This window comes from Ursus arctos, unplaced genomic scaffold (assembly GCF_023065955.2).
Source record: "Ursus arctos isolate Adak ecotype North America unplaced genomic scaffold, UrsArc2.0 scaffold_4, whole genome shotgun sequence".
Classification (NCBI taxonomy): Eukaryota; Metazoa; Chordata; class Mammalia; order Carnivora; family Ursidae; genus Ursus; species Ursus arctos.
The window spans coordinates 24,578,700-24,602,651 of NW_026623056.1; the positions used below are offsets into that span (position 1 = coordinate 24,578,700).

The 23,952-nt window shown below is 46.5% G+C and overlaps 1 long non-coding RNA gene across 1 annotated transcript; it reads left to right on the forward strand.

Annotated features, from left to right (window-relative positions):
- Positions 1–8,409: 8,409 nt before the first annotated feature.
- LOC130542663 (uncharacterized) lies at positions 8,410–20,168 on the forward strand. Its single transcript, XR_008957373.1, has 2 exons — positions 8,410–8,597; positions 18,662–20,168. It is a non-coding gene; the product is annotated as an uncharacterized LOC130542663 (long non-coding RNA).
- The last annotated feature ends 3,784 nt before the right edge of the window (positions 20,169–23,952 follow it).

A 23,952-nucleotide genomic window follows, 5' to 3' on the forward strand; every position in this document is an offset into this window, starting at 1 on the left:
GGGCTTGTCCTCCTTCCCTCTCCTCCTGCCCGCCTGCCCTTCCCCCGCCTCCCCTTCCAGGCTGGCTGCTTGATTCCGCCAGCAGATGGCGCCCGCAGCTCTCGGACGGCCAGGCAGAATCTTCCAGCCTGAACTCCTGGCCTCCCCACCCCCACCCTTGGAATGGGATAATTTGGGAGTCATCTGTGGGAGGGCTGCCAAGGCCTTAAATTTACTGCTTGGAACTTGGATAAGTTTCCCCAGACGGGGCACTGGAGGGGAAAGAGGAAAGGGAAGGGGGGCAGCCGGTCCCCGGGGGTGTGGGGGGGCTCTGGGCAGGATCTGGGCAGGGTCCGTCCAGCTCCAGCTCTGGCGGCCAGAGAAGGCCTTCCTGCAAGGCCCCACCCAAAGGGGTGTCGAAGCAAGGGCAGGTCACACCCGGGAAGGGGAAATGCTTTCACTGGTGTGAAAACCCAGGAGAACAAAAGGATTCACAGACCAGAAACAAAGCCAACAAGAGCTCCAAAATCCTGTCCATCCTCCCACTCCCAGCCTCTGACTCAGCTCTGAACCCCAGTTTCAGCCTCACCTATTGTGCGAAGCCACGGCTGACCTGTGAACCTCGTGTCGGAATTAATCACCAGCAGCCTCCTTGGGGCCCCATGGCACTCGGCTGTCTGTGTGCGGCATCTATCACAGCTCTCCCAGTGGGAGAGTGACGTGCGTCAGTCTGTGTCACCCCCACTTGACTGTGGTTACCCTAGGCGGGAGGCCAGACCCCATTTGTCCTGAAATCCCCACGAACCCACAACAGTGTCTGCTCAGAAATCCTGGAGCGTCAAGGCACAATTAACGCTCTGTTTAAGAAGACACTCCTACCTCTTGTGGTCAGCGCTAGGACCTGGAGAAAATTCTACCAGTTGGAATGATGAGGTCAAAGGAGAAAATCCCTCTTAGTCTGGGTCACAAGGTTCCTGTCCTTTTCTCTTGAGGTAGGTAAGACACACACACACACACACACACACACACACGCACACAGACACACACCTCACAGCTCCAAAAGCAGCAGAGGCAGGGAATGCCAAAAATGTGGTGGTGCCAGCCGCAGAGAGGTCTGCGAATGCCTTCTTAATTGAGCCTTTCTGGGAGCAGGCTGGCTGGAGGAGGGACGGGAACGGAGAGGAGCTAGGGGAGGACATGCCCGGGGTGCTCTGATCCAGCCTCCTTCGTAGCAGACCAGGGCAGAGCCTTTAGCTCCTTCCTATAAAGCACCATTATGTCCGTGATGCCCATCAGGAAAGATCTGCTGTAGCCTCCCACAGTCCTAGGGCAAAGTCTTTCCTACAGGAGTCCAAGTCCCTTTTCTTGCAGCTTTCGCCCACTGGAGCCACGCAGAACACATTTATTAGTTTGGACAGGAAATGATACAGATGGAGCTCAGAAGGCTCTGCAGGCCGCCTACTAAGTGCTAGACATCTTGCTTATGTTATTTCTTGAACAAGAAGACCCTGGGGTACTACTGTTATCAGTGTTACTGTCCCCTTGCCACCGAGGAGGAAAGGCAGCTCAGAGGGCTGTGGAGCTTGCCCAAGATACTCATCCTGCTTGGGTTCTCTCATCGAGCCTGTCTCCCGGCTTCCCTGCCAATGGCTGGAGACAGGGGTGCTGGCTCTGCAAACCCTCTGGTCCCGAGGCTACATGCGGATGCTTCAGCTCTCCCAGCACATGCATCCGGGTCCTAGTGCATCCTGGCCAGCTTCTGGAACACCCTCTGGTTGGTCTGCATCCTTCTACGGCAAGGTCTCCAGATGGGGACATAGGCGTTCTTACTGCTTTGCTTGAAAACCATTACATGCCAGCTAGTAACCGGTGTGGCTACTTCTTTTCTTGCTTGAAGAACTGACAAGAGCCTTGACTCATGGACCTTGGCCCCTTAGAGCGCTCAGGGTAGCAGGAGGAACCACTCTGGGGTCAGTGGACATCACCGCCCTCAGCTGGCCTGGCTGAGACAGTCCCCTCCTTGTCCTGCTTCCCAAACCCCAGGCCTCTGAACCATTGACTGGGCCTCTTGGAAGAGGTCACATCGTGCTTTTAGTGAAATGTCATTTATTCTTTCATAAATAGGTAATACGTTCTCATGGTTTAAAATCCAAAAGTTACAAAAGCTCTAAAGTGAAAGTCTCCGTCTTACCCCTTCCTCCCACCAGCTCTTACCTCTTCTTAGAAACCAGCATTACCACTTATATCTGTCATGCCTTTAATACGAGTAAATATGTATGTGTGTGTTTGTACACTTTTTTCCTTTTTTTAAATACAAATGTCAGTACACTATATCTAGTGTCCCGCACCTTTTCCTTTTTCTTCTCACCGAGCATTCATATCTTCCAGTTTATGGACTGAGCGTCAAGTTGACCCCCTTCTGCTCCGTAGCACCAGCGGTAAAGCCTGAACCCTCTTTGGCTCACCCAGAAGACAATGCAGATGAAAGCATCAGTCAAGGCTTATTAAACAAATAATCCCCGTGTAGATGTTAGGAGATTACTGTACCAACGTTCTTGCTCACATTTCCCATGTACATTTTCCAGGAATTCGGGAGACTTGGCATAAATCTTTGGGAGATGTGACCCTACTTTATAAGGAAAATAATTATCCAGGAAATGAAATTATTTATTCAAACCGAGCTGCGGCTCTATCTCAGCTACTCTGCTTTTGTGTTTTGGAGGCATGAGAGCTGAGTTTCTGAGAGAGGAGAATCTTGGCTGAGTTTTCCTCCATAATAATTTCCATATCCAGAGACGTGCTAGGAAGGTCTCATGCTGTCAGTATGATACGGTCATTGGACCTCACTTCCGGCTTCTACCCTGAACTAAAGACAGAACCTGCACCTGCCCATTTTTTAACCTTTCTTTTAGCTTCGGTGGCCACAAAGCACTGATAATTCAACCTGCTATTAGGATTTTAAATGCTCCAAGGTATTGAGTACCTAGCATTCAACAGCACAACAAACTATTTTTTTAAAAAATATAGTTAGGAACTATATTTAGCCAAGTGTTAGGAATGACACTCTGTCCTTGCCTGAGTATATTATAAGAAACGGGAATTTCTGACCTCCGGGGCTGGGGGCCGTGTGCAATGCCCAGGAGTCTAGAAACCTTCCATGATGTATGTGCCATAACTTAGTCATACCGGAGAAAAGATCTAAAACAGACATAGCTTTAGAGCATTCATGATAAATGGTTCTTAACAAATTGAAGCTGATTATTTCTCTCCCTCACATTCCCAAAGAGGTGGTCCCTGCTTTTAAACACAGTTCATTCCTGGAAACTCCATCTTAAAGGGAAATCCTGCTTTAATCATTTGGTTAAGGGCTTCTCTCTTCAAACGCATTCGGTCTCGGGAGAGCAGTGAACGGATGAACGTGACGGGGAGGAGGAAGAGGTGCTGTTAGGCCATGTCTCGCTAGGGTGGCAAATACTGCAGCCTGCTTCCAATAACGCTCCCTGAAGAGAATGAGGTCTATTGTAACAAATAGTTGGTGTGGTGATTGAATGATATGCATGGCCATTGAAATCAAAAGAAATAGCGATTGAGACACACAGGGAAGAGTGATTCTCCAAGGGAGCCCTCTCTGCTGCCCCCCAAGAGCAGTCCTCCCTCCATCCGGGCCCTGCTACCGCCACACCTGGGTCCGTTGCCAACGACCACCATTCTGGGCCTCAGCTTCCTTCCCAGGGAAGCGGCCTTCCGGTAGTCCAAGAATAAAATGTCAGGAAACGCCTGTGGGTCTCCTGAGGAGGGAGGGGGCGATTCACCAAATAGTGCAGAGCCCCCTCTCCAAGCCTGAAGACCCAGGAGCTTCTGAGGCCAGAAAAGCAGAAAGCAGCTAATGAAGAAGTTAGCTGCAGGGCCAAGCCAGTCTTTGTTTGCTCCACATTCTTCGTCTACCATCCTAAATACCAAATTAAAACATGTGAGGGTTTGCCCTTGGAGCTGATGGGTGGCATTGGCTCCCCGCAGAACAAATCTGGGGAGAAAGCAGTGAACTCTCTCCCTGGAGTGGAGGGTACATCCTCTTGTGGGCTGGGGCACCCTGGGGACTAGAACAAAGCCATCGGAGCCTGCTGGGAGGGAGCTGTTCACTGGTCCCAGATCTGCCAGAGAGCACTGGCGGGGAGGAGGGGGGGCGTGTCTGGAGCTGGGCTTGGGTCCTCGCAGGTGAGCTGGCATAGTTCTCTTTAGGGAAAGTACCCGAGAGGCCTGGCTCAGAGCAGGTTGGAGGTTTCACTTGCCTGGCATCATCCTCAGGAGAGAGTGAGCTGGCAGATACCATCTCTCCCCACCAACTTGGCAGGAGTCTGATCCTGTGTGGGGAGGTGAGGAGTTCTCTTGATCAGGTGAGCACTCCCGCGTGAGCCAGCAGACAGAACGCCTTGTCTCCTCTGCAGACAGGGAAACTGGCGTCCATACGAGGCGACAACAGAGCTGCGCAGCCATTCATGGCTTCTCTCAACACACATGGCCGTATGGCGGTCTAGTCCTTGTGGACCCAGAATCCTTTTTCCCTTTCTTCTTTGGTGACAGACTCCAGTTTTACTTCAAGAGGCAAGGAGACTAATTCTCAGCCACCCCTGCTGCTGGAGTGGCCAATGAGATGCCCACAAATGTTATTAGGTAGGTCTTCCCGGGGGCTGACCTGGTGGAAAGGAGCCATGCAGCCCCTTGCCCTGCCCGTCTTCCGCTCCGGAGTGCAGAGGTGCTGGCTAGAATTTAAGTGGTCGTCCTGGTTTGCGAGGCCTGTAAGGAAGTCATGCTCTAGAAATGACTGAGAAACCATCTAGAAAAAGTCTCAGCTCCTGATGCTTTTGAGGACTGCAGCCTATCCTCAAAGGCACCTTGTAGATGAGCCGATAAGCCCCCAGTTCGTGATTTGGACTCTGTTACGAATCAAACAAAATGCCTAACTGATTCATGCTGACTCACAAAGTAGTGAGTTCCTCGTCACTGGAGATGTGCAAGCATCAGCTGTGGTGTTAGAAGAGGCGGAGGCAGGGGTAGGGAGGGATGGCGGGGGTGGGGGAGGGTGAGAGCAGGGTGTTAGGCCAGAAGTCTGCAGTACTTCCTATTCGGTGACCCACGCTGTGCTGTGCACAGACCGTAGGTCCCCTAGAGCTGTTCACCCCCAAACTGTTGTGGCCATTGTATCAGTGGCTTTCGTCTGAGTTTTAAACCAGCAGGCTAAAAAGAGAGAGAGATTCCCCACGAATTAGTGCCCAGTTTGAACCATCGGCTTCTCAAACCCGAGGCTGTGCCGGAGAAGCAGCTTTGGGGGTGCCAGGTTGCAGGTGACTCCCCAACAACTCCCAGCTGCGGCGTGACTGCCCTCTAGGCCTATAGGGGGCACTAAGGAACCACAGGATCTCTTGTCTCCTCTCTGGCTGGGGTCAGGTCTCCTCCAGGCCTCCAGGGAGAGAGGAAAGAATGGGGCTGGGGCTGGGGCTCACACAGAGTGGGTGGGAATGAAATCCTCTCCCTGTCCCTCTTCTTCTTAAAGATCTAAAAACGCAGAGCGTCTGGTTTTAAGGTTCAAAAGAAAATGCCCCACCAAACTCCTCATTTCTGTCCCTGAATCGGTGACTGAGAAGAGGCCGTGGAGACCAGCCAGTCCTCAGCACTCATTTAGCAAATGAGGAAACTGGAGGCCTGGGAAGGAAGGCGCTGGGTCCAAGGCATGCAGGGCGTTCATGGCAGCGTAGGGCTGGGGATCTGGGCCTTCCGATTTCCAGTCTAGAGTTCTTTCCACCACACCCACTGCTGTGGCCACATGTGTTTTCTTTTCTGGCCCTTGGGGGACTCTGGCAGGGCTGGGGGTCTGATGTGAACTGGAATCTGTTCAATTTCACCTCTCATTGCTCCTGCCAGCTCGCCAATGCTGGCTGACTGAGGCAATTAGAACCAGACATCCCATAAGGGCATTCCAGGGAGATCTCTTAAAATTCCACAGCAGCTGGGGGCTTGCCTTTTCCTGCAGGGATCACCTGGCGTACAAACACCCAGGCGTGTAAGTCACAGGGTGGGAGACGGGTGCGTACACACACGCTATCTCTCAATACACATTCACCCACAGGCAGAAACATAGAGAAATATTCACCAGCAATCTTTTTCCTTCCTACCTCCCAAAGAGAGAAGTTCGGAATTTACAGGCCACCCTGGGAACACCTAATTACTTGCTGCGGAGGGAGGAGGATGGTGTTTGCACTGGGCAGTGGGTGGCAGAGGGGTGGGAGGGCCATTCCTGTTTGCCTTTCACCCCCTGCTGATGGTGGCTCGCCACCAGGCTCTGGGGGGCAGCCAAGGGGTGTTGGTAGCCAGCCGGCTAATACACAATTGCGGGAGACTGATTTAAAGATGTCACCTCAGTTTCTCTGTGGGAAAGCTGAGCCTCCAAAAGACAAAACAGCGAAGCAAGGAACTCCAACCCGGGACCACTGCCTTCGACTTCCCCGCCTGTGATATCTGGGGACCGCAACGTCCCCAAGCTGAAAGACAGACCCTGGCTCGTGAGTTGCTGGCAGCCCTCTCTGTTTCTCAGGGCTCCTATTCCACAACTGTCATCAGGAAATCTCTTTTGGCCAACAACGTGCTACTGTCAAGTTGACTAATGTTCAAGTAAACCCAGAGGGCCTTTTGTTAGAAGTCCGTGGGAAATGGCCAAAGGCACTGGGGAGGCAGGTGGGAAAACGGCACGTCTTCTTTAATCCAAGGGTCACGTAGGACCACCTGGTCTAACTGTGATTTACAGGAGGACAGAGGGGACCTAAGGGATATTCTTCTGACATGTCTACATACTTAATTGTTTGCAGGGCTCGGGTTAGAATGTCCATTTTCCAGCCTAGGGTGTTTCTGCCACCCTACACTCCCGCTCCCAGATTATCCCTTGGAGGTTGGCTCTTTGCTTAAATATCCTGGAAGAATAGCTGTAAAACCATTAAGACATTAAATCAGTTCATGATTACTATGATTTTTATTAGACATACCCTATAACTCTGACTGCCTTTTAAAAATATGTCCTGGACTTTGTGGCTAATTGGTTGTTGTTAATTGCCAACCCATGCATGATGTGGCTTCACATGACCAGTTGACTTTCCATGTCTGTGTTACCCATGTTCCAGAGATCTCCACTTGCTGACATCCCTTAGCTCTTCTGTGTTCCACGTGCAGCTTTCTTTATCAAGCTGAAACCCGGAGAGAAAAGAATGAATTCCCCAGGCCATTTCGATGGAAGCAGGAGTGCACCCATTCACTGATTCATTCAGCACCAAACCCTCACTGGGGCTAGGAATTAATTGTGCAAGGTGCTGGGGAAGGGGTGGGGATGGGGGAACAGCACAATGGAGAACTTGGCCTTGAGCAATTCACGCTTTGGTAAAGGGAGCTAGAACAAGCCCCTAATGAGCTTTAATATAGAAAAGAGACCCACTAAGAGAAGGACAGATGAAGTGAATTCAGAGGAGAGGAAACTCCTTCTGCTGGGAGAGGGTTGAAGAACAATCAGGGAAGCATCCCTGGAAGTGGTGGCATCACAAGCATGTCTAGAAGGATGGGGGGGCTTCTGTTGGGCAGAAACTGTGGAAGTGGAGGAGGTGGGACAGGGTATTCTCGGTGGGGGGAAGGCAGGCAAGGAGGAAAGCGATGGTTTGTCAAGTTTGTTGGGCAATCATGACAGGGTCAGTATGGTTGGTGAGGCTGGTCCATCCTTGGAAGGTCACCGATGTTTGTGAAAGAGTTTCGGCAGCAGGCAGGGGGAAGCTGTCATGGCTTTCTGAGTGGACGAGTGATGTGGGCATAGCCACCTTCGAGAAAGTGAGCTGGCCGCAGTGTGTGCATGCGTACACGTGACCTGGCCAACCTACATGAGCTTCCCAGAAGATCCCAGGAGTAACAAGCTGTATTCCTAATTCCTATTGGAGCCACACTTCACAGTTTGCACCTGTATTCCTAACTCCTATTGGAGGAGCACTTCACAGTTTGCACCTGTATTCCTAATTCCTATTGGAGCCACTTTACAGTTTGCACCTGTATTCCTAATTCCTATTGGAGCCACACTTCACAGTTTGCACCTGTATTCCTAACTCCTATTGGAGGAGCACTTCACAGTTTGCACCTGTATTCCTAATTCCTATTGGAGGAGCACTTCACAGTTTGCACCTGTATTCCTAATTCCTATTGGAGCCACACTTTACAGTTTGCACCTGTATTCCTAATTCCTATTGGAGCCACACTTCACAGTTTGCACCTGTATTCCTAATTCCTATTGGAGCCACTTCACAGTTTGCACCTGTATTCCTAACTCCTATTGGAGGAGCACTTCACAGTTTGCACCTGTATTCCTAACTCCTATTGGAGCCACTTTACAGTTTGCCAGGAGCCTTCGCTGCCTTTACTCTTCCAGTGCCCACAGCACTGCTGTGAACAACTTGGCGGCATTTCTATTTTCTGTCTCGGGAGACAGAGGACTAGCCCCAGGTCCAACAATGAGTCAAATTTACAGCCAGGATCCTGCCCCCATTTCTTCTGATCCCAGATCCTGGACTTTACTCGGCACCAGCCCGGCAAACCAGGTAAGAAGGGAAGGGTCCGTCCCCGAACACCAGCCCTGGGGTATTTTTTCCCTTCATTAAAGAATGCGTCAGGGCTACAACATTAGTTTGGTCAAAGGGATGGGATAGCGTGTGTGTACGGCGTGTGTATGTGCGTGCACAGGCCCATGGGGTGCTTTAGAGTAAGCTGAGATACTTGGCTAGCAGGTTTTCCTGTTTGTCTTCCAGAAGTATAGCCATGGCCCTTATCTGGGGGAAGTCAGTCCTACAGCGGTGGCGCCATAGCGCTCCCACCAGGGCTAGGTTTGCGAGGGATTGAGCTATTGTGCTACTAGGGGAGGAAAGCACAGGCCTTGTCATTGATAATAGGATTAATAAGGAGAAGCCACTGTCCCAGTGGGTCCTTTGTCAGTCTAGCCTGTGAGAGAGAAAGGAAAGCTTTCAAACACCTCCACCACCGATCACTAAAAGCCTCTGTCATTTATTGTCCTTCATGTTCTTCTTCCTTTCTTAAAAGATTTATTTATTTATTTATTTTGGGGGGCTGCAGAGGGAGAGGGAGAGAGAGAGTCAAGCAGACTCTGCTGAGCCCTGTGCCGACGCAGGCTCGATCTCACAACCCTCAGATCAGGACCTGAGCGGAAACCAAGAGTTGACCACTCAACCGACTGTGCCACCCGGGTGCCCCCGTCCTTCATGTACTCGATCACGACCTTTTACCCAGGCGTTTCGGGGTCTGGACTTCTTCATTTGTAAGATGGGCATGGGTGTTAGGGGTACCATTGTACCACTTGTTCTGAAAGAACCTTCCCAGTTCTAAAAGGCGGGGAAATGCAATGTCACTTGTGGTTCCGAAGTTGACCGGAGTGACTCAGGTGTAGTGATAAAGGGATGGATTCAGCCATGTCCAGTTTCAAAGGATCGAGAACCACAGGCAGGCCTGGGGCAGCGGGTGCTCATTAACAGCTCGTGTTTCTCCAGGAGTTTGTGGTTCCAATGTGATGAGATACTTAAGCTCCAGGCCAGATCAAAAGGCCTAAGAATGGCCCCTTGGGCCACTTGATCCAGGAAGACCCTGAGGAGCTGTGATTCCAGAGGAGTGCTCTGGCCCCTCAGCTGACAGAGGGCTCAGCAAATGACTGGGTAGCCTTGAGAATGGGAAGGGAGAGAAGAAAGGGCATTCGCCAGAAGGATGTGTCTAAGCTCCTAGGGCCACCAAGTTAAATCTTTCCACTTACCTGATGGAACCCCAGCTGGGGCTGTGACTTGCCCAATACCACCCAGCTAATTGGCGATAAAACTAGCTTTTAGGGGGCAAGGTGGGCCCTTTGCAGGATGAAGGAGGTGTTAGGATGGAGGTGAAGCGAGGACCAGAGGGAGCTGGGTAAGGTCCCGAAGGGGAAGCGGTCGAGCCTCTCACAGTGAGGAGGGCTGATGTACGCTTGGAAGATGGTGAGCAGGAGATGTCCTCTTTTGGAGCCCAAGGGCTTGTCTGCACAGGGAGGAGATGAACCAGGAAACTGCAAGTCTCACCAAGCTGGGATGCTCAGTGGTCCCATCAGAACATTGCTGGGGATCTGGGGGGAGAACTGTTCCCGCATAAAAACTGTTAAAGGACAAGCATTCACATTGTTGGATAGGAAGTGACAGGATGACACGTGGGGGAGCAAGATAGGGCAAAAGAAAGTGCTCTGAGATAGAAGACGGCTAAGGACTGGGTGGGGCCGGTGGTGGAGAGGGAGAAGAGACAGAGTCAGCTCATTCAGAATTGAGGGAGGAACAGTAGGAATCCATGTCAGGCTGCCCTGCTGGGTACCATTCCAGGGTGTAGACCGAAGACCTGGGTTCAAGTTCTACCTCACTACCTACTAGCTGTATGACCTAAAGAAGTCACAGCATCTGAGATTTGGTTTCCTCGGTTGTAAAAGGAAAAGACTACTCCCTACCTTGCAGGGTTGCTGAGAGAGTTAAATGACACAGAATATGTGGAAATGTTGGAGTTTAGTCATATGTGAGTTGGTTGATTTATTCCTACATGCAGCAAGCATGTGCTAGGTACCCACGGTGTGCCTGGAAAATAGTTTAGGCACTCAATCAGTGTATCAAAATACAAAGTGGAGATAGAAAATAAATTCAAATGGTCTATTTTTGAAGTCTAGAGTAATCACAAGTATCAGGGACGTTGGCATATGGAACCATCAGAAATGTGAATGAGCTGCTTGGTACTCACCATTTTGGATGTAGCTGGTGGAGAGATCGGATCTATCCAGTGAATATTGTGACTGGCAAGATCTAGTGGAGGGGAAGCATGGATAGATGTCATCCAGAGACAGTAGTGGGTCTCCTTCAACACAAAAGAAAGAGTCTGGGATTTCACAGCCCGAGTTTGGCTATTTAAACCGGTTCTGAAACACTTTTTTTTTTTTCCTACTATAGGGACGGTGGGCTTCTATCTTCTCAGGCCTAAGCTTCAGAATGCTGGACATAGATGGTTCCTCTAAATATGTTTTATTCTATCTTTTCCCCTCCATTTGAGATCCTTAGGGTTTTTAGGAGTCTACGAGAATTGCAGTAGGGATTTGCAACCTATTTTCAAAATTTCAAACATCCTATAAAAAACCACATGTCCTTACAATGAGGTTTTATTTGGCTAGAATAATATCAACCAGCCCTGTTGATCAGAGCCTCTGGTGTGTGCTTTGATGACTAGAAAGGAGAAATAAAATAAAGCCTGCTTAATAAGTTCAGTGTGTTTAGAAGTCAAAAATCTCTCAAACATGGGGGCCTAGAGCAATAAGGATCTAATAAAAAAGATTGAAAATATAGTTGAAAATGTTGGTAACTATGACTTTGATTCAACTCTTCCACTTTCCAATTACGAACGCAAAAGCCAGAGAATCGAAGAAATTTGTCCAAGGTCAGAGCTTCTCTGTGGCAAAGTCAGACCCGGAACCCAGACGCCAGGCCACTGGGCTTTTTATCATGCTTCAGTGCTCTTGAGTATGGTTTTGAAGTCTACTTAAATTGGTGTGTGGGTATTAGTAAAAGCAAGTCACCTTCCTAAAATCACTTCCTGGGTAGCAAAGGGGAAAATGATTCTACAAAGGGCTTTTCCTTGGGCCCTCCTCATCTGAGCCCAGTGTCCTGATGGGTTGTTAGTCCAGCTCATGTTTGTCTGATGGAATTCGCCAAGGCTGGGGGAAGACTGACAGGCAGGAACGCCCTGGGAGCTTCTTGGGGGGAGATGGACATCCTCTCTTTATCTTCAAAGCAAACGTTCAGGAAGGGAAATGGTAACACTTCCCAGAATTCAGACTGAAGCAAAACACAGATGACATATCAGACTGACGTCTCATCCATGAGAGGCTGAGGCGAGATCGCCGGGGGTTGCTGAGGAAATGGGTTGTTCATCAGCGGAGAGCAGGATAGCTAGAAACCTCTCTAATCTGAAAAAGGGGCATCTGGGTTTTCCAAACAGGGAATTATGCATAGGGCCCCAAAGTTGTGAGCTGTTGAAGAAAGGTGTGTAGTTGAAATGTGTTCCCCAAGTTTATCAGGTAATAGCAGAATACATTTCAACTCTTTATTAGGGCACAAGAATTCTGGGGAAATAAGGTAGGATGAATTTAGATTCATAACGGCCAAGTGGCCATATATTTCCATTTGGGAAGGCTAGAGATGCCTTGTTTGAAAACATCTAATGATTACATTCGGAACATGCAATTAACTTTTCTGTTTGGGGGCTTTCATAATTTAATAAAATACTCTGCATGGATCCCTTCAAGCTGTCAAGCTGTCTAATTTCCACTGATCTGAGATTTCATCGTGGTTCTGCTTTCTTCCAATGAAGTTGAAATACTCTGGTTCTAATGGGATATACTTAAAAGTGACAGAACTTGCATTCACTTTTGCCTTCTTCATGAAAACCACCTGGATCTTTCAAGAAAGCAAATCTGATTATGCTGTTGCTCCCTGCTTAAAACCCCATGGTGGCTTCCTATTGTTATTAAAAGTTAAAACCTCTTAATGGGCCTTATTGGGTCTTGTAAGCCTGGCATCCCCCTACCTCTCTGGCCTCAACTCCTCTTACTCTAGCCATCTGCTTGCTTTCTTTCTTTCTTTCTTTCTTTCTTTCTTTCTTTCTTTCTTTCTTTCTTTCTTTCTAATTCCCTGTAATCACCAGGGTCCCTCCTACCACAGGCCCTTTATCTATGCTTCTCCCTTCACCAAATACCTTTCCCTCCCCTCTTTACCTGATTGCCCTTTAGATATAAACCTACTTGTCACTTACCCAGGAAAATTTCCTCTACACTCCTGTCTATATCAAATTCCCCATTTACATGTGCTCAGAGCACCATGAACTCCTCCTTTATAGCCCTGAAGACAGTTCAACTTTAATTTGTGTAGTTATTTGGTTAATGTCTAATCCCTCCATTAGACCATGAACTTGAACATGTGAGGACTATCAGTCTCACTACTGGGGTTGAGACAGAGCCGGCTACGTAGTCGCTGCTCACGTGTATTTGAGAGAATGAAGGGATCATTTCATGTTCGGTGCCCAGTGGGTACTCATTAGAGTAGCTGAGTGAAAGTGGGAAGAAGAGAAGCATTCGGAGCCAAGAGAGCGGGGTCCTCAGGCCCGCCCCTCCACTAACTTGTTCAGTGCCTTGGCCCTGGGTCAGGCCGGTCCTTTTCTAGAAACCAGGGCCTCCTAGCAAGGCAGGAAATGGAATCACTGTATGGTGCCGCGTGGAATCAGAAGGACCTGAGGTTGGATCCTGGCTCTACTGGCTTCTAGCTGTGCAACTTTGAGTCTGTTACTTTCCCTCCCTGAGATGTTATTAATTTGATTAAAATCTGTGCAAGTTCTCCAAGTTTAGAAATCTGTGAGGGCCCAAGCAAAGCCAGTGGCAGTGAGAATGGAGAGGAGATGGAGCAAAGAGGTAGTTTGGACGGTGGGGAAGGGTACCAGTGAGTCTCAGAGTGTGGTCCTAGGACCGACAGCAGCAGCAACACCTGGGACCTTGACAGGACCGTAAAGTCTCCAGCCCCATCCCACACCTACTGATTAGAAACTATGCAGGTGGACCCCGGGAACTGTGCTTTAAGGAGCCCTCCAGGAGATTCTCATGTGTCCCCAAGTTTGACAACCCCTGGAGGAGAGGTTGAGGGTGAGGGAGAGAAAAATCTTGAAGGCAGAGGAGATGCTAAAAAGCAAATGTAGCCCATCGGGACTCTTTAAGGGCTTGGCTTGCCTGTCTCTAACAAGACTGACTCCCTGGCTTCTGAGGCATATGGGGTGGAGTAGAGGAATCGAATGTAGGTCATCTGCAGATAGAAAACCCACTTTCGTGAGGGACATTAAGGAAGTTCTAATCAGGGAGAAACATCTTGATTTCATGACATGTCCCAACATAGCTTGAAATAGGACAAGGCCCTGGGAAATGGGACCATCCCATGCACCTGTGTCCTGCAGCATCTGGCAATCCCAGACACAGGGAGAGTCAAACAACACTGAAGAGACTTAGCTATTTCCTTTCCCCGGAAACATCCTGGGCCCGAGTGATCCATTTGTGCCTGAGTGATCTCTCTTTTCAAGAGGGATCCAAATAGGCGCTGTGCAGTTCACAGGAACGCTTTCTGTTCTTGCCAAATAATCAGAATATTTAATAGCTAGGACCTTGAGGGGATGATGGCTAAACGCAGCCCCACCCATATCACCACAGAGTTTTGAACAATAAACCCAACATCTGGTTTCTTGTCTGTGACATTACCATTGGGATGCTGTTGAGACCAGGGAGCCATCGTTGTTGTAAATCCACAGAACTGGGAATCCACTGAGCACTTTCTTCACTGATGTATTCTGCACATGCTTTGGCTCTATTCTTTTTGCGTCTGCTTGTTTTAATCAATATGTTATATATCCATATGTTGACAATCAATAGTTATCTCTGAGGTTTTTTTATCCTCCTTTGTATATCACAAAGTTTTTCCAAGGAATGCATATTGTCATCACTATCATCATTATCATCATCACTATTATTTAACAACTAGTGTTCAAAAAGGAAGGAATCTCTAGAAGATGAGGCGAGAGAAACATATTCATTTATTCACACATTTGATAAATATTTATTGAGTACCTATTATGTGCCAGGCACTGGGGACACAGCAGTGAATAAAATAAACAAAGTTCAGCTTTCATAGAATTTATATTCTGTTTGAGAATACAGATTATAAATAATAATAAGTGATTAGATAAGCATATAGTACACCAGAAGTTTATACGTGCTCTGTCAAAAAAAAAAAAATCAGGAAAAAATAGAAAAGGTCAGAGAAGTCAGAGAAGAGGGTAGTCGGGGAAGGCCTCGGTGATAAAGAACCTAGAAGAAATAAGACAGTGGGCCATGCAGACGTGTGGGGGAACAGCCTTCCAGGCAGAAGGAATGCCAGGCACAGGGTTCTGAGATCGGAGCTCGCCTGGAGCATGGATGGGGCCAGTATGGCTGGAGTGGAGGAGGCACTGGAGATAATACTAGAGATGGGTTTTGGGATGCTTATGAGGGGCCGGATAGAGTAGGATTTTCTAGAACGTTGTAATAGGTTTTGCTTTTACTCTGAGCAAGGTGGTAACTGTGGATTTTGTGCACAGGATTTTGCACACTGGCTTCTGGGTCTGAACAGGAATATTCTGGCTGCTACTTGAAAATAATAATAGTGGAGTAAGGGAGAGGGCAGAGAGACCAGTAAGGAAGCTTTTGCAATAATCCTGGTGAGAGATCAGTGAGATTTGATTCAGGGTGATGAAATAGAGGTGGTGAGCAGTAAGGATTCTGGATTTCTGGTGAAGATAAAGATGGCAGGATTTGCTGACTCGATTAGGTGCAGGGCAGAAAGGAAAGGTAGAGCCAGCTACGACTCCAAGTTTCTGGCTTGTACAACTAGATGAATGGAACTGTCTTAAATTGAGATGGGGAAGACAGTGGGGGAGAGGTTAGGGAAGGATATTGGGATTTCAGTTTGGAGAGATTAAATTTGAGAAATCACACATACTGAGGTTGGAATTTAGGAAGACATACTGATGAGTTTTTGGTATACAAAGCTAACAAGAGATTCAGCTTCTAGTGATCCTGGGAAAGATAGACTGGAGGCAAGGAGACTAAAGGCAAGGAACATGCCAGGAGGCCATGGCCATAGAGCTGACAAGGAAGCCCCCCGAACAAGGACAGATGGGAATGAGGAGAAGAAGCAGAGTTGAGAGAGATACAGGAGGTAGGCTCAACTTGACGAGGTGGCAATATTACATATCAAGGCCAAGAGATGAAGACCAGCCCAAGCCATGTTCTCCAACATGAAGGTTCACAACCCATTACAACAGACACTGTGAAAAAAGTTCCCATGTTCCACCCAGGACACCAAAACTACAGGGCCGTGGAGGAACAGAGGCAGCTGTTTCAAGTTCTGATAATAGGTAAAATATGAAACATGTTACTTATTTGAATATCAATCCATAGCACCCAAGCTTCAATTTAAATCCTTGGCCCTCTGTGTAAGTAGAATTGGAGTAGAGTTTTGCTGTCACTATGCCACCATTCTGCTGTCTTCTGGCATTGGCTTGCGCTCCTGCGAAAACTTTTCAGCATTTCTTCTGGGCCGTATCTATTACCCAAAGCAATACATAATGGACTAGACAGGATTATTGGCCCAAATGACAAAACCAGATGTAATATGGAAGGGATTTTTGTTTTTGTTTTCGTTTTTTTTCCCCCCTATATCCACACATATAGCTTTGGCCTCACACAGTTGTTCGTTCTAAATAGGAAGATTCATACCAGGGACTACGAAATAGGCAATATGGGGTACAGAACCACCCGCCAGTCCTTTCGGAGTAGGAAGAAGTGAAGAAGCGTTCCTCGGGTTTCAGTTCCTGGCCCTGGGAACCTTAAACTGTTGCTTAAAGGATGTAAGTTTTTTTTTTTAAAGATTTTATTTATTTATTTGACAGAGATAGAGACAGCCAGCGAGAGAGGGAACACAAGCAGGGGGAGTAGGGGAGGAAGAAGCAGGCTCACAGCAGAGGAGCCTGATGTTGGGCTCGATCCCACAATGCCGGGATCACGCCCTGAGCTGAAGGCAGACGCTTAACCGCTGTGCCACCCAGGCGCCCCTAAAGGATGTAAGTTTTGGACTCTGCAGGGGCCGCTTTCTAGGAGACAGCATGGCGGAGGAGTCTGGGTTGGACATGGGGGCCCTGATAGTGCTCTGCCACTTCCAAATCCTGAGATTTGGGGCGAGCTGTGTCACCACTCTGAGCCTCAGTGTTCTCACCCGAGATGCAAGGATAATATATTCCCTTTCTTAAATGTCTGTCAGGTTTTTCTAGAAAGATTATGTGAGCCTCATAAAATGAGTTAAGAAATAAAGTTTTCATGTCTATTTTTGTGAAAGAGTTTGTGTATAATTGGTACTATTAATTCCATGAATACTTGATAGAACTCACAAGTGAAACCATCTGGGCCTGGAATTTTCTTTGTGGAAATGTTTTTGACTGAGATTGTGAATTGAATATTTTTAATAGACATTGGGCTATTTAGATTTTCTGTTTCATCTTGAGTCAGCTTCAGTAAGTTATGTTTTCAAAGAATTTGTTCATTTCATCTAAATTATTGACTATTAACATGAGGTTTGTAATATTCCTTATTACCCTTTTAATATCTATATATAAAATATTCCCTCTTCCATCCTTGAAATTGGTCATTAGTGCCTACCCTCTTTTTTTCTTGATTAATTTTAATAAGGATTTATAAATTTTATTAATCTTTTCAAAGAATCAACTTTTGACTTTGTCAATTTTCTCTATTTAAGGTATGTATTTCCTTTCATTGTTTTCTACTCTTATGTTTATTATTTCTTCTATATCAGATTTAACGTGTTCTTTTTCTAGCTTTTCAAGATAGAAACTTGTATCATTGATTTTAAATGTTTCTTCCTTTTTAATATAGGTAATTAAACTATAAAATTCCCTCTAAGCATTGCTTTAGTTGTATACCATAAATTTTAATATATTGTATTTTCTTTATTAGTTCAAAATTATCCAGTTTTCCTTGGAATTTCCCCTCTGATTCATGTACTATTTAGAAATGTGTTATTTTATTTCTAAATATTTGGTGGAATTTTCTAGATAATCTTATTCTGATTGGTTTCCAATTTAGTTTCATTGGTTTAGAGAACACAGTCTACAGGATTTCTGTTGCTTGAATGTATTGAGATTTATTTAATGGCTCAATAAATGTTTGATCTTGGTCGTAGTTGAAAAGGATGTGTATTTTACCCTTATTGGGTAGAAAATGTTCTATAAATATCAATTACATGTTCTTTGGATCTATATCTTTACTGTTCACTTTTTTGTATACTTATTGTATTAATCACTGAGAAACAGGTTCAGAGCAATCTTTTAAAAGCATAAATCAGAATATGTCCCTTTCAAAATAAAATTCTCAAAGGCATTTTGATGTACTAAAATAAAATTCAAACTTCATAGGATCTCTAAGAGGTCACATGATATGGGTTATGCCCTGCTCTCAGATTTCCTCTGCCTGTACTCCACAGCCCCCTGACCCCCAGCTACTCTCCAGTCACACTGGACTTTCTTCTGTTCTCTGAACCTACTAAACTAATTCCTACCTCAGGACTTTTGCATTTGCTATTCCTTTTGCCTGAGATTATTCACCCAGATAATCACATGTCTGGCTCCTCCATACCCCTTCGGCCTCAGTTCAGGTGTCCTTGCCTCAGTAAGGCCTCCTATGACCCCTATATCTGGGGCACTTTTTAGCACATCATCCCGATTTATTCCCTTTGTAGAAGTTTTCACTATTAAAATTAACTCTGTTCACTAATATTCTTTTTTGTGGTTTGCATGCCGGTTTTGCTGAGTGCACACCATCCCCAGAGCTGAGAATAGAGCTGGTTTATAATGGAGATATTTAATAAATACTTGTTGGATGGAAGGGTGGTCTGGTGTGTGGAAAGACGAGTAGGTGGACTATCAGCCTTTACGTTATTCAACATTATCTATGTTGTTTCAGAGTCACCTCTATCTAGGAGTCAGGACTGGACTGTGAGTGTTTACAAACAGGAACTCCTTCTACTTCACCTCTGTGTCCGACTCAGCATGGTGATCACTCATTAAGAGGTTAGTGGACAAAAGCAGAGATGACCCAGGTACTTCCTAAATACTCTGTGCACACCTTTGTCGGCAGTCACTTTGTTGCCTCTCTCTTCTGAAACAACTAAACCAGAGCTTGGCACAGGGCCTTGTACATAAGGTATGCTCAATATATATTCACAGAAAGACAGAAGAAAAGAAAAAACGAAGGCAGAAAAGGACTTGTCACAGCTCTAGTGAACACACTGATGGCAAGTTCCAAAGCCAAAATGTCAGGAACGGTCTCCTTGCCCTTTGTTATCCAGAGAAGTCAGAAGAACTTCAGCTTTTCAGTGGATGGCCCATTTCACCTCCAATCACAGGCCCGGGAAGCAGGGGATGTGGAAATGAGTTTAGAAAGTCATGGTTCTTTCAGTAGAGTCCTGCAGTCTAGAACAAGTATCATAGCGGTAGCCCGGAAAAATGGTAACCAAACACTTTCATGCACATCTGACTAGTCACAAAGGCTTAATTGTTTCTTAAATGTTTGCTGGAAACGAATACTCACTAGTGATGAAGGGGTGAGGAACGTGCCTCACAGACCATGAAATCATCCCCCACGCCCTGACCGAGTGTTGAACATCTGGTGTTCTTTCCCTTTGAAGGATTCAAATTAATGTGAGAATTTTAAAATTTTATCATTGTTCTATGGGATACTGAGTTCTTTAGAATTTCCAGAACGTTCTTCCCACAGGACTGCAAGCTCCTTATCTGTAACTGCTTGTGCATTCACCTCCCGCCATGCCTGCCGCATGCTTGACCCCAGTTTGTACTCAGCAAGTAGGCCTTGAGTTGAAAAGATGCAGACTTTGAGCTGCATTGTTTTCCTGCGAGGTGCAGAAATACTGAGGTGGTCACTCGGCCTCTGTGGCTCTGCTCTTCCTCTAAGCCACACGAGCCCGCTCTGGCTCTGCAGATCTCGTGGGAGGGGCTGTCCACGTTGCTTCTGAACTTCATTCTCTTTGTCTAGAATCGGAGGGAGAGCAGGGATTCGGTGGGGTTTTGACATATGGTATTTCTGTTTCCATACAGTAACCAGCCAAACCATTACGGAATATTAGGTATTTTAAAGAGTGGAAAGTCTACTGCAATTTGGCTTCCTTAGACAGAGATATATAATTTTGGAGAGGCGTGAACATTAGGACTAACCTATTTTGGACTAAAAACCAGTACTATATTCCAATAATAAAAATCAGTAAATGCTATATGTAGAAGTAAAGGCTAGCCAGTGCCCAAAAGCCAGGGTGCAGATTGACTGTGATTGCAGAGCTAAATCAAGACTCAGATGCATGTAATTTATCTGTCAGATCCTAATGCAATACACCCCAGGATTCATCAAATCAAAATCTCCGATGTTAGCATTGTGAAACGGAGGCTTAGAACAAAAATGCTGAAGATTAAGAAAGTGGAGACATTTCTTATCATATACGACTTTATAAAAGACATATTTTAGGTGCCTGACATGTATATCCATGATGTATATTACAACAGTTTGGACTCACTAGCTTATTTTGAAATTTAAGAAAAAGGATTGTCTATCAGAAAAGTCAAAGCTTGGGGTGCCTGGGTGGCGCAGTCGTTAAGTGTCTGCCTTCAGCTCGGGGCGTGATCCCGGCGTCATGGGATCGAGCCCCACATCAGGCTCCTCCGCTATGAGCCTGCTTCTTCCTCTCCCACTCCCCCTGCTTGTGTTCCCTCTCTTGCTGGCTGTCTCTATCTCTGTCAGATAAATAAATAAAATCTTTTAAAAAAAAAAGAAAGAAAGAAAAAAGAAAAGTGAAAGCTTGAAGGGACCTTCATGACCAGACTGTCTAACGCTGTCTACGAAATAAGCAGATCGGCCTTCAGCAGCAGGGGTTTCCGAATGCCAGTTCTTGGACTGGAGCCAGGCTCCCGTGGTGTGATGCATCACCTAGCAAGTTTATTAAACAGGCAGATCCCTGGAGGTTCTGAGTCAGCCAACCAGGTCTGGGAACCACTGCATTCAAGGTACTCTCCCAGACACGACATTCAAGGAGCCGGCGACACCAAGCTTGGCCCTGCCCTTCATCCGCAGGGTGGTCAGAGTGAGTTTGGAAAGGACCTGGGGTCCATCTGCGTGGGACAAGCCTCTGTGGTATCAAAGACTTTGGGTCCCCAACCGTTGTTCAAACCCCTCAATTTATAGGTGACACCCTTCTGGTTGTCAGTTGCAATCCCATAGCTCCACTTGCCATGGTCCAGTTTCATTCACTCCTATCACGAGTCATTTCTGAGTGCCTGCCGGAAATGCAGCAAGCAGTTAGTGCAGTTTCCTCATGAGTCCAGTGAGAGTGACAGGCAAGGGCATGGAGTTCCAACCCAGACATTCCAGAAAAAGGTTAGGGTACTGGGTGAGCATCTGGGAGGACCACCTCACCTAGATTCAGGGGAGTCCACTGATGCTGAGAGATGAGTGGAAGTTAGTCAAATGAGAGAAGACTTGTTTGACTCCATCTTCTGGGGATGAACACATTTCCACTTCAAGCTTAAGAAAAAAATGGGGATAAAAAAGATTGTAGGGAAGCAACCTAGACAACCAGTAATATCTGTCATGGAAGCCATAAAATCATTCAGTACACACTGTTAACTTCTTAGTTTTGATAACTGTACCGTGGATTTGCAAGGTGCTAACGTTAGGGAAGCCAGGTGGAGGGCATACAGGACCTCTCTGTAGCATCCTCGCAACCCTTCCGTAACTGTAAAATTCGTTGAAAATAAAAACAAATCATTTGAGATAGGACAGGGGACAGTCCCCAGGTGCTGACCGTGGGGATGGCTGATGTAGGCACATTCGAGAGATATTTAGGAGGTAGAGTGAGGAAAATGGAACCAAATTTGACCACAAGTAGGAGGATGAAGGAGAGGGGTGCTCTGGCCAACAAGGGGCTATGAGGCACGACTCCCTGGGATGGAGAACAGAGAAAGACAGGAGAGCAGACATGCACATGGTGACTTTGAGGTGTTTGTGGGAGACTCGGGTGGAGATGGTCACAGGAACGCTTGGTATGTAGGTCTGGGGCTCAGAAAAGGAGTCAACGCTAAATATAGAGATTTAGGAATCAACAAGAAACAAATGAGCACAACCTGACCAAGAAAGTAATTGAAATAATTGAAGGCAGATGAAATTGTCCTGAAGATGGTGTCTAGCGTGATAAATAAGAAATGGATGGAGGGCGGGATGTTAAAGAAGGAGTTAGACAGAGAAAGAATAAATTGAAAAGAATACCCAAAGAGGAAGAAGGACCACTAGCCAAGTATGATGTGGAAGGCAAGGGAGGAAGAATTTTCAAGAACAAGTTCAACCTTCAGAAAGCTCAAGCAAGATAAGAACAGCAGTGACTGGGTTGTTGACAGCTTTGGTGAGTTCAATCTTTATCTCTCCATGAAATGTTTTGGATAGTGCAGAAACAACATGGAACAATTGGTGAATATTTTTAAGTGCTACTTTGATTAAATAAGTCCTGAATATCAACCAGCCTGACATTATGGAGAAAATATGTGTGATCTTGAGTGTTGGGCAGGCTGAAGTTCAAGTCGTGGCTCTGTCACTTGCTGAGTGACCTTGAGCAAGTTACTTAATGTCTTGAAACTCAGATTTTCCACCTGTAAAATGAAGATGGTAATACGCATCTTTCCCTTTAAGGATTACAGACAGTGCGTGTATGCTCCCACTGTGGTATTTGGCACACAGTGGGTGTTCAACAAATGGCAGGCATTATTATGGGCCCTGTGGTCCTATTCCGGGCTCTGACACATCCTGTGCATCCATGTACTGGGTCTCTAACTACAATGTACTGAAACAAATTGGTCTTTATGACTCTCTCCCAAGCCCAGCCTCTATCAGGCTGTCACCTTCTTAAGGGTGTCTTGTTCAGCTTAGTTTCCCTATCAGCCAACACAGAGCAGACATCCCAGATGGGACCTTCATTCTGCAGGATCAGAAGGAAGCCTGAGAGGTGGACCCGGCCCTAGATATGCCATGGGAAGATTTGCTCTACTGAGATGGCATTGGAAGATAGATACGTACTCACATGGGTCTGCAGGGAGCTGAAGATCATTTTTCAAGCTGTGCCAGCAACCTAATTCTGGAAATCTCCACGAAAGGATGGTGAATCAGGAAAACTGATGAGGATACTTGGCACTAACAAGTTGACTGAGTCATCCAAATTCACACAATATGATTCTATAATTATAGAAAGTAAATCTTTCTGAATAAATAAAAAAAGAAGAAAAGAAAAAGAAGGGGGAAAAAGACATGGAAATCAGGATAAATAGTCTTTAAGAATTGTGGGCAGGTATAAAAAGGAATCTGGAGGAGTAGGGGCTTGAACATCTATGTATGAGAATCTTCAAGTCATTCAAATTGTTCCATGAGAAATATCTCTGAAGCCAAGGGCATTCTAGGTTACCAACAAGTGAGAGTTCAGGATGGCTCATATGCCCATTACATTAATTTCCTAGGGCTTCCAGAACAAATTACCACAAGCTGGGTGGCCTAAAACAACAGAAACTTATTGTCTCACAGTTTTGGAGGCCGGAAGTCTGACATTAAGGTGTCAACAGGATTGATTCCTTCTTGGGGTCTCAAAGAAAAAAATCTGTTCTATGTCTCCCTCCTAGTTTCCGGTAGCTGCTGGCAATCCTTGGCATTCCTTGGCTTTTAGAAGCATTGCTCCAATCTCTACCTCTGTCTTTACATTGGCATATTTCCCTGTGTGTCTCTATGTCCAAATTTTCCTCTTCTTATAAGGACACCCCCCCCCCATGACCCCATCTTAACCTGATTACATCTGCAAGGACCCTATTTCTAAACAAGGTCACATTCACAACTACCAGGGGTGAGGACTTCAACATATCTTTTTGGGGGACACCATTCACCCTGTAAAACTTGCGGGCTGCTCTGCTGCCCTCCCACCCTTGCACACTGTTCCCTAGCCTCTGAGAGCTCTTTGCAGTTCTTTACCTGCTCCATGTTCTCACACCTGTACGACTGCACACGTGCTGGACCTTCAGCCGGGAACATTTTTCTCCACCCCTTCTCTTCCACACGAGCGACTCCCATTATCTTTCAAAACTCAAGGACAGTTTTCCTCTCCTGTGAAGCTTTTCCTCCTTCTGAGCATCTCTCAGAATCAGTTGCTGGATTTTTTG